This window comes from Palaemon carinicauda, chromosome 2, assembly GCF_036898095.1.
Source record: "Palaemon carinicauda isolate YSFRI2023 chromosome 2, ASM3689809v2, whole genome shotgun sequence".
In the NCBI taxonomy this organism is placed as follows: Eukaryota; Metazoa; Arthropoda; class Malacostraca; order Decapoda; family Palaemonidae; genus Palaemon; species Palaemon carinicauda.
In genome coordinates, this window is record NC_090726.1 from 27,330,587 (window position 1) to 27,345,586 (window position 15,000).

At 40.3% G+C, this 15,000-nt stretch overlaps 1 pseudogene; it reads right to left on the reverse strand.

Annotated features, from left to right (window-relative positions):
* LOC137615677 (glutamate receptor ionotropic, delta-2-like) overlaps positions 1-15,000 on the reverse strand; it is a 40,694-nt pseudogene that overhangs the window by 7,435 nt on the left and 18,259 nt on the right.

A 15,000-nucleotide genomic window follows, 5' to 3' on the forward strand; every position in this document is an offset into this window, starting at 1 on the left:
TAAAAGAATCAAGGATGCTCTAACTTTATTCTTAATCTAGAATGTTTGAGGCAAAAGGGACGCAAAGATTCCTTCTATTGTTTATTACAAAAATAGAAATCATGGTTGTATTCAATTACATCTTATGCAGAACAATTCTGCATAAAAGCATAAATAGTAATAACATAATTAAAATAAGTTTCAACAGAAAAGGAAAACATTAGCCACTGTAAGGGAAATATAAAATTTCACTATGTATTCTGTTGTTACTAGGAACACTGTGCATATAAGTATGCCTGACACTTGTGTCAGTCTTTTATGCTTAATGTTACCTGTGTAGAGAGAACAGTCTATAGTGTTATCACTAAACACAATACTCAACGTGATATGTCTTATGAGTCTATCATGTACACTCTTCACTAAAAGTCCCAATTAGTGCACTGGTCTTCGTAGTAATCAAGCGGCAGGTTTTGTAACACTGCCTGCCGCCACTACATGAAATTTTATTTCCTGTAATTGCTTCGCATAGTGTTTGAAGAAAACTCTGGTTGACTTCCAACCAGTATAAGCAGGAAGGCTTTCAAACGACATCTTCTGAAAGAAATTCAGAGACGAGACAACTTTTCTCGGATCATGACCTGCAGGTGTACTGTCTGGATCCGCTCTGCGTATAAAATAGGTGATTTTCGCCCTTAACTGTTTCAAGGATAATGTTGAACCAGACGTCTCTCCCCTGAAAAGCTGACCTCCCTTAAAGTCTGAAGTTCTACGAAGATAGACCTTTAGGCATTCCACTGGGCAGAGGGATGCTTCTTCCTTCAGAGGGCAGATTCTCCAGGGATCCCATCTCTTAGTGGGCAGCTCGTTCTTGGCGAGAAACGTCGGGTCCGGAAAGAGGTTCAGTTCTCCAGCGTCTGTGAACTGAATGTGGCAATCATCCCTCGAGAGGGCCACTTTTTCGCTAACTCTGGCTCCTGAGGCTAATGCAAATAAGAATATCACCTTTTGAGTCAAGTCTTTCAGCAAGCAATCCTCATTGTTCAGAGTTGATGCTACGTGAAGAACCTTATCCAAAGACCATGAAATGGGTTTTGGAGGAGCTGCGGGCCGAAGTTTAGCCCAGGCTTTTGGAATCTTGTTGAAGATTTCATTAGAAAAGTCTACCTGGAAGGCATATGGTATTGGTCTGGCTAGGGCAGATTTACATGTAGTAATCGTGTTGGCTGCTAAACCTTGTTCATGAAGATGGATGGAGAAGGACAAGCAGAAATCCGTAGAAATCTCCTTAGGTTTCTTTGCCTTGACAAAGGCCACCAATTTTTATTCCAGGAAGACTCATATTGTCTTCATGTTGACTTTGATTTGTATTCTTCTTAGAAGTTAATACTGTCCCTAGAAATCCCGAACCGTTTCTTGACCGCTAGGGCAAGAAAATCATGAGATGAAGGTTCTGGGTTTTCTTTGATTAAGCTGAGACAGTCAATTTCTGCACTTGCTGAGTCAGAACTGGGTCCGGCAACGGGATCAGCTTCAGGCGTAGTTCCGTGATCAAAGGGAACCAAACACTGTTGGGCCACTTGTGGGCCACTATTGCTGCTATCCCTCGAAAGGATCTCAGTTTGTCGAGGACTTTCAGCAGAAGGTTGGTTGGAGGGAACAGGTAGATTTTGGACCACCTGTTCCAATCTATGGACATTGCGTCTGTCGCTTCCGCTAGAGGATCCTCGTACGGGGCTACATACCGGGGTAGCTTCTTGTTGTCGCTCGTTGCGAAGAGATCTATCTGCAGTCCTGGGACTTTGCGTAATATGAAGGAGAATGATTTTGCATCTAGGGACAATTCTGACTCTATCGGGTTGACCCTGGATAAAGCGTCCGCTGTCACATTGCGGAACCCTTGAAGGTGGACTGCTGACAAGTGCCATCTCTTCTTCTTCGCTAGACGGAGGATGGCCAGTATCACTTGATTTATGTGAGGCGATCTCGAGCCTTGTCGATTTAGGCATCTCATTACAACTTTGCTGTCTAGAACCAGACGGATGTGGATTGAGCAGCGAAGTTCCAGTTTCTTCAGAGAGAGAAGAACCACCATGGCTTCCAGAAAATTGATGTGGAAGGTCTTGAAGAGGGAACACCAGGTTCCCTGGACTTTCCGATGATGAGAATGACCTCCCCACCCCTCTTTTGAGGCGTCCGTGTGAACGGTGACTGCCGGTGGAGGTGGTTTCCGAGGTGCCTTGCTCTTCAGGTTCTTGGCTTCCGACCATGGTTTGAGTAGTGATCGCAGACGATTTGGAATCGGTCTTTGTAGATCTCTTCGAGCGTTTGATGCGTAGTTTCTCCAAACTCCTGATGCATCTTTTAATTGTGCTTTCAATATTGGATCTGTCACTGAGGCAAACTGGAGGGACCCCAACACTCTCTCCTGTTGCCTTCTTGATATCCTGTCGGATTGAAGAAGTCTCTTGACAGATTCTGCTATCTCTTTCCTCTTCTTTGATGGAATGGAAAGGCAGTGTGACTGTAAATCCCAGTGGACGCCCAGCCACTGGAACTTTTGAGCTGGAGATAGACGACACTTGCCAAGTTGATCTTGAATCCTAAGTGTTCCAGGAACTGGAACACTTGCTTGGAGGCTTGCATGCACTCTTCCTCGGATGCTGCCCACACCAGCCAGTCATCCAGGTAGGCTACTACCTGGATCCCCTTTAGGCGTAGTTGATGAATGACTGCATTCGCAAGCTCGGTGAATACCCTTGGGGCTATGTTTAGACCGAAGGGCATGGCTCTGAAAACGTACTTTCTTTTCTGTAGTTTGAACCCTAGGTAGGGGGAAACTTGACAGTTGATTGGAACATGCCAGTACGCATCCGTCATGTCTATGGAGACTGTGTATGCCCGTTTGGGCAAAAGGGTCCTTATGTGTTGAAGCGTCAGCATTCTGAATTTATGGTTCACTATGAACTTGTTGAGTGGTGATAAATCCAGAATGACTCTGAGCTTTTCCGAATCCTTCTTCGGAACACAAAATAGCCTTCCTTGGAATCTGATGGACTTTGCCTTCCGTAGAACTCTTTTGTTCAAGAGTTCCTGAACATATTCTTCCAGAATGTGGGTGAGTGCTGGAAGATTTGAGGAAAGTTTGGTGGAGTTGAGCTCCAACTCCACCCAAGTCTGTTCTTGATTAGGCTGTGGGCCCAGGGATCGAAGGTCCAACGATCCCGGAAGAGGAGAAGTCTCCCTCCTACCGGTAGCATCTCACTTAGAGTGCTGGTTGGAGGACTTGCCTCCTTGGGCACGTCCACCTTTGTTACCCCTACCTCTGAAGGGGCGTCTAGAGGATCCTCAAAAGGAACCTCGAGACTTTGGCATAAAAGTCGTCGATTGGCTTTCAAAGACTGGGGTGAACACTGGCGATTGGGTCGCCAGCATTTTGGGCACCAGTTGGAAGGTGGTGGTTGGTTGTGCCACCGTCTGGGGCATCGTGGCCATGGGAAGCTGTTGCTGTTTTCTAGGCCGAGAGGGCACTCTTGGTCGTTTTGATTTATTCTTCGGCTGGGGACCCTCGTCAGCGGAAGATTTTCTTTTTTGGACAAGCCCCACTTGGAGAGGAGATTCCTGTTCTCCGTAGCGGCTTTGTCCACGACCTCTTTGACCACTTTGCTTGGGAAGAGGTCTTTTCCCCAGATATTGGAGGCTATGAGCTTCCTTGGTTTGTGTCTCACCGCAGCCGAGGCGAACACGAACTCTCTACAAGTCCTTCGGGCTTTGATAAAGTTGTACAAGTCCTTGGTGACTGTCGCCAAATGAGATTTGGCAAAGACCATGTACATATCTGGGGTATCCGGGATGCTTGCCATAGTCTCTAAGCCAGTCTGCAGAGACATGGAAGCAGCAAGACATTCTTTAGTCTCTTGTTCCCTGTGCAGGAGAGACTCTGGCAGCTTCGGGAGGTCTTCGCCGAACTGTTGTCCAGCAATATCTGCTTCCAGCTTCCCAACTGTGAAGGTGTTATGAACATCCTTCCAGTCTTTATCATCTGATGGAAAAGCAAGGGAAAAGGGTCTACACTCCTCCAGTGTAGGGCAAGGTTTCCCTGCTTCAACTGCCTTTAAGGCTGCCTTAAACCCCTTGTCCATAAAGGGGAAGGCACGTTTGGGGTTAGTAATAAAGGACGGGTGCTTTTTGCTGAGAGCCGGCACCTTGGAACTAGTAAAGGCCCTCTCTTTCAAGGTGGTTGTATATAAGGCCTGAGCCTTAGACAGTTCGAGGACAATCGTCTCCTTCGGCTCTGTTTCCTCCTTGGATGCAGGTTCCGTCCTTAGAAGGAATTAGCAGTCCGGGTAGGCCCCTTTGCTAGGCCAAAACTCAATTTCCTCTACTGGGACAGTGCCCAGTTTCTCCGAGAGGAAGATCTCCCCCCCCTCGACATAGGCATATGCTCTGCATATCTCCAAGGGTTAACGTCAGAGAAAGCGGGGAGATCCTTGACGTTTAGCTTCTTCGGGGCTAAACGTGTTGCAACCAGCTGATGCATCTCCGTCCGAAGAGAAGCTTCTTTCTCGGATGATTTCTTGTGAATGTCCTGCACCATAGACAGCAGCGAGTGCAACGTACTCGTCATGGAATCTAACTGGGGTGCAGTAGATGAAGTCGAAGGCACCGGCTCAATCACCGTGGCTGATGATACCGAAATCGTTTCGGTCTTATCGACTTCAGCCTCAGAAGGTACGTCATCCTCCTGCTCCAGTTCTTCCAGTAGGAGACTGTTCTCAGTCTCCTCTGAGACGACCAACATGTTGCCATCTAATTGGATGCCCTTCAAGGCGTCCGAAACAACAGATTCCATCGGAATCTGTACTAGGAGAATCTCAGGTTGAGCCTGGGGAATGATTGCATCCACAGATGCCCTGGGGAAAAGACAGTCCCTCATCCTCACATTAGGAAGGTATGGGCCAGAGGTGTTGTTCTGAAAGCCCCTGACCCATTTTCGCAGCGTGTCCCTTGCTGCATCCCTTGACTCAGTAGACTTTTGATCATCGAAAGCCTCTTTTACCAGTTTGTCACAAACGGTACATACCTGTGGGTCCCAGTATTTGAGAGCCCCCTTGGTGACTGCGCAGCGAGTATGGGCCCTGCACATGTCATGGCTGTAGAAGTTCTTGCTACGGACCCTGCAAAAGCTGTTCCCGCACTCGGGATGCTCCTCCTGTAAAGAAAGAAAGCATATAAGTATTCGGTAAAATTCTCAAATTTCAGCATACATTTTTTTTTTTTTTTAAATATTAGCTTGGATAGAGTAAGCTAGAGAATATGAAAGACACCTACTTGTGTTTCCTGTCCAGCCCATTGCTATGACCTCCTCCAATATTGAACAATAAATTCTTAATGAATTTTGTATGGGAAGATAATATCCTTTGATATAAAGTGTCTTCTTAACCCAATGTCCCAGGTTCAATATTGGGGGTAAATTAATGGTTGATAACCATTAAGAGCTACAGAGGATCATTCTCTTATATGTGATGGTCTCAGGCTGCCCATGAAGCACCTCGTAGGTTGGAAAAACTTTTGGGCTACAGCACTGACTCTGCCGCCAGACCTACCGGGCCTGCCGGCATATGCCGGGCCTGCCGACATATGCCGGGCCTGCCGACATGTGCCAGCCTTGCCGACATATGCCGGCCTATTCTGGGCTATTGAAGGCAGTTACTGTCTTCAGATCTATACTTTGGGTGGCCGACTGCCGGCCAACAACTTAGTTGCCGGCCACTGGTCATAGTATGTTTATTGTCGTTGGGTTATCGCTCAGCGACACCCCCGGCAAGTGGCGGCAGAGTAACTGCCGGCCGACAGACAACCAAAATGGCCGCCGACAGCTATGAGCTGCCGGCGGCCGGCCCAGTATAAGGGAAGGTAGAGAAAAAGAGAGAGGATGGAGGAAGGCAAAGGCTCAGCCTTGCCGGCCTACATCCCGAATGAGGGTTCAAGTGGAAGGGGGAATTATATTCGGGCTTCCACCCAACCATATCCCATCCATATGAGCTATGGAAGGCAGTCCAAGGGAGGACTGAAGAACACTCTAATGATTATGAGAGTACCTGCCGGCAGCCGGCCCGGCCGGCAGCAGACAGGGAACCTCAGGCCAGTTCTATAGATTACTCTTAGGGTCAAATATAGAATGGCGGCCAGGGAGGGTGATGGTTCATCCAACACAAAAGAGACAGCGGGGAAGGGGGAAAAGTCCTATAAGTAAGGTTATACCCCAAGGCATTACCCAACTTAAAGGATTCTGATCTCATTAGGTAACCTCAAGTAGGGGAAATCATTTCCCCCGGTTGGGTTAGTCAAGTGAGAAAGCGGCCATAGGACACAATCTCGCAAGAGAACAGAATCTCGTACCAGGTATCTTAGACAATGAAGAAATAATTTCTTCGGTCTAGGATCCACTAGCACAGGACTGTCTGCTAGACCGAGGAAGGAGGAATTGTAAAACAGAAACCTCCACGTATGGTCTAGGGAGGCCTAGCCTCCTGTATAGACAACTTAACCTGATTTGGGAAATCATTTCACCGAGAGAGTAAGATGCCTAACACAGACTTTACTCTGATGTCCCGTTCTAAGCTCAACAACCGACTCAGTGGTTAAGAGAAAGAAACGAAACACCCCAGTAAATTTTTCCAGAACTCAGTTCACAGCAAAGCTAACTGAGGGTAGCCTAGGCTTATCAGAGGGAAGGGGAATTGCTCTTAAATCTCGCCAAGAGATTGGTATCAACTTAGAAGGTATAGGAGGCATCAACTTCACCTTAGAAGACAATACAAGAGCAACTGGGGACATGTATGAAAGTATGCTAAAGCCCCTAGGCTAGTAAGTCTAGGAGCATAGAGAATCGTTCACCGAAACTCTCTTGTATACTATCTTGGAAGAAGAAAATTTATGCAGTAATATCTTAATTGTATAAAATATTGCCTGAGCTTCAATAAAACTTTACCACGAAGGTTATATCATGCATGAAGTGTGTAGGTGCCTAGGCTAGGAAGCCTAGTACTCGTGAGGCTCGAACATAAATAGCCAAATCCACGACAACGATGACATAATATAAAAATCCCTAGCTAAAATACTAAATAGCTAAAGTTATTAAAGCAAATAATGCCGGGAAAGTCGTACTGGCTAACTAGATGTAGAGGAAGAACGACCGCGTTCAAGACGCCATCCGGCTGGCAACAGCTCTTGTTACGTTAATTACGATCTCAATCAAAGAGAAAAACTGACAAGAGCTTACATTACACAATCCAAAGATATTACCTAACTTTCCAGAAGCTGATGAGGCTGGTGAAAACATCATAGCGACAAATAACTCCAAAATAGCGAGAGATAACACGGGATAACACCGGTCAACGAAGCTACAAGAGAAAGAATGGCTTGGTGGCGCCTCGCGGTGGCGATTCGGTGCACTATTTACAGTACAGTAAGAATGTCGAGAGCGTTGCCTCTTTAACGACTCTTCTATATTCTTTCCACTTTTTCCCCCTAGAAGCGGAAACGCTATTAGGGGTGTAGATAGCTATGAGACGTGTCAAGAATACGTCCTCTGATTACGCGATAGCATATTTTAAGGGATATTCACTCCAGGAGTTAGAATTCTGGATACCTTCGGTAAATTCTCTGGGATATATCACTGTAGTCAAATATAACCAAGGAAGCTACTAATGAAGGAACTTCCATCAGGAAGACATGGCCTGAGCCCATATATATATATATATATATATATATATATATATATATATATATATATATATATATATATATATATACATACATATATGTGACAGAAATGTGACCACTTACACTCGATTAAAGGTAATGAGATAAGGTGCACCTGGCGGACAAGCAATAGCAACATCCTGGGGATAAAACACCTCCCTCCCGAAGTGAAACTGATTGGTTCCATGTTTTTTGGCCAATGCATCCCCCAAAACAGCAGGCCCCATGTAGATATATTTCCTTTCTAGAACCTTTTGTTGGTAAAAAAAAAAAAAAAATTCTTAAGGGCATTATTCTGATCACTTCATGATCTAAAATGCACGTTCATAAATAATGTTAATAAAGTAATGGAATCATTGGAATATTTCATATTATTTTCAATAATGTTTCTGCATACAATCAAAGGACAAGTATCCCACATATGTATATCAGTGATATTTATACTCTCATTTTTCACAAGAAATGAAGATTCTCTTAATACACAAATAAAGAAAAACCCGATATCATCAATATAGAATTGAAGTAACCGAAGTATTCTGCCTTTGAATTGATGACTTATTTTTTATGATTGGGGAAATAATCCTGATCAGAAACATTAACTTAATCATCATTATCAATACTTTGACACTAAAGAAATATATATTACAAGTTTATCTTAATAATCTTTAATGTCTGAGAATGAATAGTACCAAATAAGGCATATTTACTGGATGATAGATGGTAGTTACTTTTATGTATTACTAAGACTTTATTGACCTTCAGCGCTGTCTACGTCAATAGCTATACGTTATTTCATTTAAACCACTATGAAAATAATTATAGAGTTAAAAGCCTTTCCTGTAATAACTGTTTATAAAGGGAAAATATCATTTCTCATTGCAGATATAAAATTGATACCATTACCATTCCTTGTTATTGCTGTTTTGAGTTTTTCTTTCTTTGGTTTGATTTTAAGATATCAATTTTACGCATGCGCGCTTCGATCTTCCTCCATTAACCATTGAAAAAGACTATATGAGTAACACTAATCAAAAACAGATTGTGAATCTTCTATGACGTAATACTTACTCTTGCAATTCCTGTGGCAGGACTGTCAACGAAGCTCTTTGACCTATCTTCGTGAGTGAACAATTTCCAAGTATTCTTGTAGATTCCATCGGTTGCATCCTAACCACCGATAATAATCGATATCAAATAGATTACTTGTTGATAACAGATAGAATCCAAAAGTTATAATAAAAAACTAAAATGTTATTATAGGATTTAAGGATAAATAGGATTCTATGGAAAAGAATATGAGAGCGAATATCTTATAAATAGTACTAATACATAGGGTATTATTTGATTAGATCTGTTTGGAAGAGCAACACACTCTCTCTCTCTCTCTCTCTCTCTCTCTCTCTCTCTCTCTCTCTCTCTCTCTCTCTCTCTCTCTCTCTCTCTCATGTAAATGAATCTGGTACATGAAGCAAGTTTTTTTTTCTTTTTTCAAATATTGAATTTGATGGTTAATATCATTGTAGGGTATTATCGTATACTGTACACAATATATTTTTTATCTTTACAAATACCTATATTCTATAACATGAATTTTACACATTTTAAACTCAAATACAGTTATTATCATATGAAAAAATCATTCGAATATTTTTGCAATGATTAACATCAACCTTTCTATATTCACAAAATAGTATCTAATCGATGAGGAAATTTTTTTTACGCTCCTCAGTATCAGTTAAATTAGCAAGAATTGTTTCATCTCTCCTTTACTTAAAGCAATGTTTATAAAATAGTGTTTATTCGATATAGAAAAAAAATTGTTATTCAGTATTAAGTAAATTAGCAAGATCAGTTTCATGTGTGTCTCCTCTGGTTAAATGTCTCACCCTGAAAAGATATTCGTTGGTCGAGTCTGCCATAACGCCAATGGTATAGCCATCTTTCACTGCTCTGGGTAAGTCTTCTAAAGAGTCAATTGGCTTTTCGTAGGAGGGAATAGCCAGGACAGCTGTCAGCATCCCTGAATATAAAGCTGAAATAGTTTTCTAATTAATACTCCTCTAAAATTCAATCAATATAAATAATAAACTTGTTATTTTTAAGTTTTGATTTATGGGTTTGATATTAATTTTTCTTCAATCATTCAATGGAAAATGAATGTTGATTATACTTCGATTTGGTACGAAATCTCTAATGGTTATGAAATTATATTTAGGAAATATAAAATCTTATAAACAAGAATAGTTCTAAAATCATGAAATCTAGAACCAATATCTGAAAATCTAAATTCTTAAACCTACTACCGTATGTAATTCCCTACTTTGAATTAAATAAAAAGCACTACACTAAATGTGACATGAATTAATTTACAATATCATTGATAATTGCCATGATTATCCTTGCTACTAATGATAGAATATGTCCTGGTTTTAATCAGTACCATATTATTATTATTATTATTATTATTATTATTATTATTATTATTATTATTATTATTATTATTATTATTATTACTTGCTAGGCTACACCCTTAACTGGCAAAGCAGGATGCTAAAAGTCCAAGGACTCCAACAAGGAAAAGAAATAGGGAAAAACTACAGAAGTTTAAGAACAATAATAACATTAAAATAAATCTTTCATATATAAACTATAAAAAAAAACATGAAAGTAACAAGAGGATAAAAACTTCAAATTAGCAAAAGGAGGAGAAACAAGATAGAATAGAGTGCCTGGGTGTACCATCGAACAAGAGATCTCTAACCCAAGACAGTGGGAGACCATTGTACAGAAGCTATGGCATTACCCAAGGCTAGAGAACAATGGTTTGATTTTGGAATGTCCTTTAAAGGATTAAGAGGAGTAAGTCGATGAATATATATGGGAATCATCATGGTGAATTTGATTATGGAATATGTCAATAAAATGCGCAGATAAATATCTAAATATAGGAGTTTTTGAGATTTCACTGTTAACTTGCATGTTGATGATGACCTTATGTAGTATCAAAATAAGCCAGATTACTACTGTTGCAAAAATAATCTAGATCAAACACAACTCGTGTCCGGTTAGCTTGTAGTGTTTTCATGCAAGCATCTACGATAGTACTGATTAGTATGAATAATTACTGTATCATTTTCGTTGAAATGTTTGTGTTCAGTTTAATTAATTAGATCCTCCGTAGGCATTGTTTGTCATAAAGCATTTGTTCATTTAGGTTCAACATACTTCCATAAGAGCCTAAGGGTGATTTTTTATCCATCTTATATAACAATGAACTTAGGGAAACTGACCTCAAAGTGTAACAGATCACAGAAATTCAAATCTTTGAAAGTGAATTAGGAGAACGTAATTTTGCCTCCTTTAATGAGGACTTAAAATCCTAGCAATGATGAATATCCTGGATAATCTTCTCTTTATATTTAAAGGCTGTTTAGATCGATTATAATCTGATAACTACCAACACGAGATGAAAGTATCGATTAATCGTTGTTAAATCTTACACTTTGTGGCTGTCACTTACATTCTAACCAGCCTCTACTCTTTTTTCTGGCAACCTTGCTTTATACTAACACAAAAAAAATATTATCAAATCATAAGTATACTCGAGAAGATTGCTGTATACTAGACATTTCAGTTACACCTAATTCCATAATCAATAATCTTACCTGACACAATAAGGCAAAAGAAATACCATGACAGAAATATCAGTCTTTCCGGCCACTTCCGAGGATGAAGACGATTTCCTTGAACAACCAGATTCCTAAACATACTGAAGACGTAGTCTTGAGCTCTCCCAAGATGTGACGTTTCCTTACGATTGGCATCTAACGCATCCACAGTTAGGTAGGCCAGTAATCCTGTGACTATGGTTGCAGCCATGATGCACATCCATACCTGTATCAGACACGATGGAATCATCATTATAGTAATCTTAATAGTAGTGCATCATTATTATTATTTTTGCATTCCAAAGAATGTAGAAAAGCGAAGTGGAAACAACTTCCGTCTACTGCTAAAGAAAAATAATTGTGGCTCTGACAACCTAGTTACTTAATTATATACCTGGTGTTTAGTCACTTGCGGGGTAATACAGGGTGTGGAGTTATCAATCGCATTCTAGAATTATCCTTAGGGCAAAGGGATTGTCTGGGTATATTAGGACTGAGTACACTGCTTCTCCTAATTCTTGCTATGAATGTGGATGTAATGAAATTCAGACTTTATAACAACTAAGGTTTGTTCTTAAGTTAAGGAACCTGATCATGCCATGATTTCGTTAGTAAGACTGTATACTCTAAAGCAGACTGGAATGGCATTTTGGGTGATATTCTGCATTTGAATTGATCGCAATTGTATATAAGTATTCAGCCTGTTGTTCTCTTGAATGAAAATTAATAGACGTAATACTTCTAACAAGTTAAAATACCTAGTGAAAGACATCTAAATTAATGATGATTTTAGACGTGCTCATTTAGAGAATCGGGAAACCTCTCATCTTTAGAAGGGTAACATATATTTGATTTGGAATAACTATACTCAGATAAGTGCTCTTTCACAGAGAGTTTATGCTTCAAAATTAAAGGAATACAGTTTTACCATGAATGAAACCCTTTCTGGATTGACCCGGGAACATAAGTGGTGGGCTACCGTTGAATCTACATTTTGGTATAGACAAAATTGTTCCCCTGTTACTTAAATAAGATGGCTTTGTCACTCACTGGCCAAAGGAATAGGCAACTCTTTCGGCTGATGTGTTTGATAGTAAGCAGAGAAATTAAAAGCTTGATTTTTCTCCTTCCAATTTTCATATGGCTAAGCTAACTAGATTAGCTTTTCGATCTCGTGAAATCAAAACACCACTGACAGACCTTGATGTTTATGGGGGTGTAGACTCAAAGGGTAGTTTCCATTAGTTTTTAGAAAGTTAGTAAGAAGAGGTTCTTTTTGCACTTACTAGGGAATGGATAATGTTACTCCATCATGTAAAGGTGTTTGTGGTAGCTCTAACCCTGCATATTAACGCCCAATTTCCATAGCTTTTACATTATCTAAACATTTTGGATATCTTTTGTCCAAATTTTTAAACAGGTATGCTAAAGGTAATCCTCTGTTCCCTAGTCTGCAATTTGGCATTTGGAAAGGCCTTGAAGCATGTAATGCCCTTCTTAATATTTTCAATACTGTATAGAAATTCTTTGATTATGGTCAGGAAGTTTGTGTGATTGGGTGTTGATTTTAGCACTGCCTTTGTTTTCAAAGTCTAGCAGTTGGGAGTAGGTGGGTCTTTTCTACATCATCATTGAATTTTCAAGTATTATTGTAAAGAGTTATTCTTGATTGGAACAAAAGTGAGTAATGGAATATAGTAGTTCCTTAGATTTGTGTTCTTGTCTCATTACCTTTCCTGATATATACGCATGACGTGTGGTATGGACTAGAAAACAAGCTCGTTGCACATGCAGATGATGCTACTCTCCCTGCATAAATATCATCTCATCAATGTAGAATATGACAGAATGCCAACAGACTTACTTGCTAAATATTCAACTTCAAATAAAAAGAGATTCCTGCTGATACAAAATATTCATCTATATAATTTACCAATTATTTTACTCATGCCAACAACATTGCACCTTTTTGGTTCAAGCTTGATCTAGTTTCGAGCCATGAGAAGTTATTTTATAGAAAATAATGGCACACACACAAATAAAGCAATACCTGCAATGTAAAGGAAGACAGGGCCGCTAATGCCCTGTTCTTCTGTTTGGGAGCTCTTGAGTAGATCTTGAGGAAACCACGGTAATACCCAATGGTGAAGTCAACGACTTCTTCTCTTTTTTCTGAAAATAGAATAAGACGTTTATTCAAAAATCACAATTGAGATTGTATGAGTTAGGATTTTCTTTTAATCTGATTATGTTTATCATGTGCATCTAGAATTATGTGCATATGAATAGATAGGACAAGAAATTTCTTTCATCAGCAAATAAAGATTGGTGTCCTTTTAGGTTTGATTATTTACATCCTTACAACATAATAGTTTTCATCCAAAGAATCAACTACAAATAATATGAGTCAAAAATACCCTGATGCATATTACTGGCCCATTTAGAACAAATGTTATTTCCAAAGGTGGAAAATTTTGCAATTAACTTCAACCGGATAAACCTGCGCTGAAAATTTCCCTTAAGGTACCCTGACACATGCACGAATTTGTGGCACGCATTGTCACGACTCGAGTCGTGAACTGGCGTGAACTCGTCGTGAACTGGAGTGAACACGTCATGAACCTGTCGTGACATCATGGCATGTCGTGACGAGAATTTTGAAATGTTCAAAATTTTAGTCACAACAAAATTTTGTGAACGCGGCGTGAACTATGCGCGAACTGTTCGTGAACTCGCCGGGACGATGTGGGAAGTACCCAAACTATGCTAAAACTATGCATGAACTCGTCGTGAACTCGCCGTGCCAGTTTGTGTCAATGTGGACAGGTGAGCTGTGATTCTGAGGATATATTTTTTTTTTTTATTTTCCAGTTCGTGTCACAAAATGTCACGACTTGCCACGACAAATTCGTGGCAAAAAGTCGTGCAAGTGTCAGCCTGGCATTACACTCTTCCCCGCTTTCACATCTTACCGCTTTTTCTCTACTACCCTCCACACTCAACAATGTTCTAATACTCTCCACATCGACCCTCGGATGTTCATGATATATGATGTGGTAGTCAGTCTATATAAGCAAATGTATTGACTACATCAGTAATGGTAACCTATTTATCACATCTACGAAGAATTTCACTTTTCAGATCTATTTCTGATACTATTACGATTTATGGCAGTTACTATTATAACTACTACAACAGCGACATCCACTACTACCACTACTACTACTACTACTACTACTACGACGACGAAGACGACGACGACGACGACAACTAATTCCTCATCTTCTTGTTCTTCTTTTAAGGATGATAATAGTAGAACTATATATTTTCTACCACAACGGCAAATATACTTACTTAGTATATTGCTAGTATTATTACCATTTATGGCGATGATTGTAATAGCCAAGTGAGCTTCGCGTCTCGCAACCATCCCAATCATGCCAGTCACTATTCCATCAGGTTGGGGATATCCCGAAGCACCATCTGGCGGACGGACAACACGATACCTATCATAGAAGGTAAAATGTAAATGTTGCTTATTAATTCTCAGTAATACCGCCAGGCATAATTCTATGGCTTGGCATATACC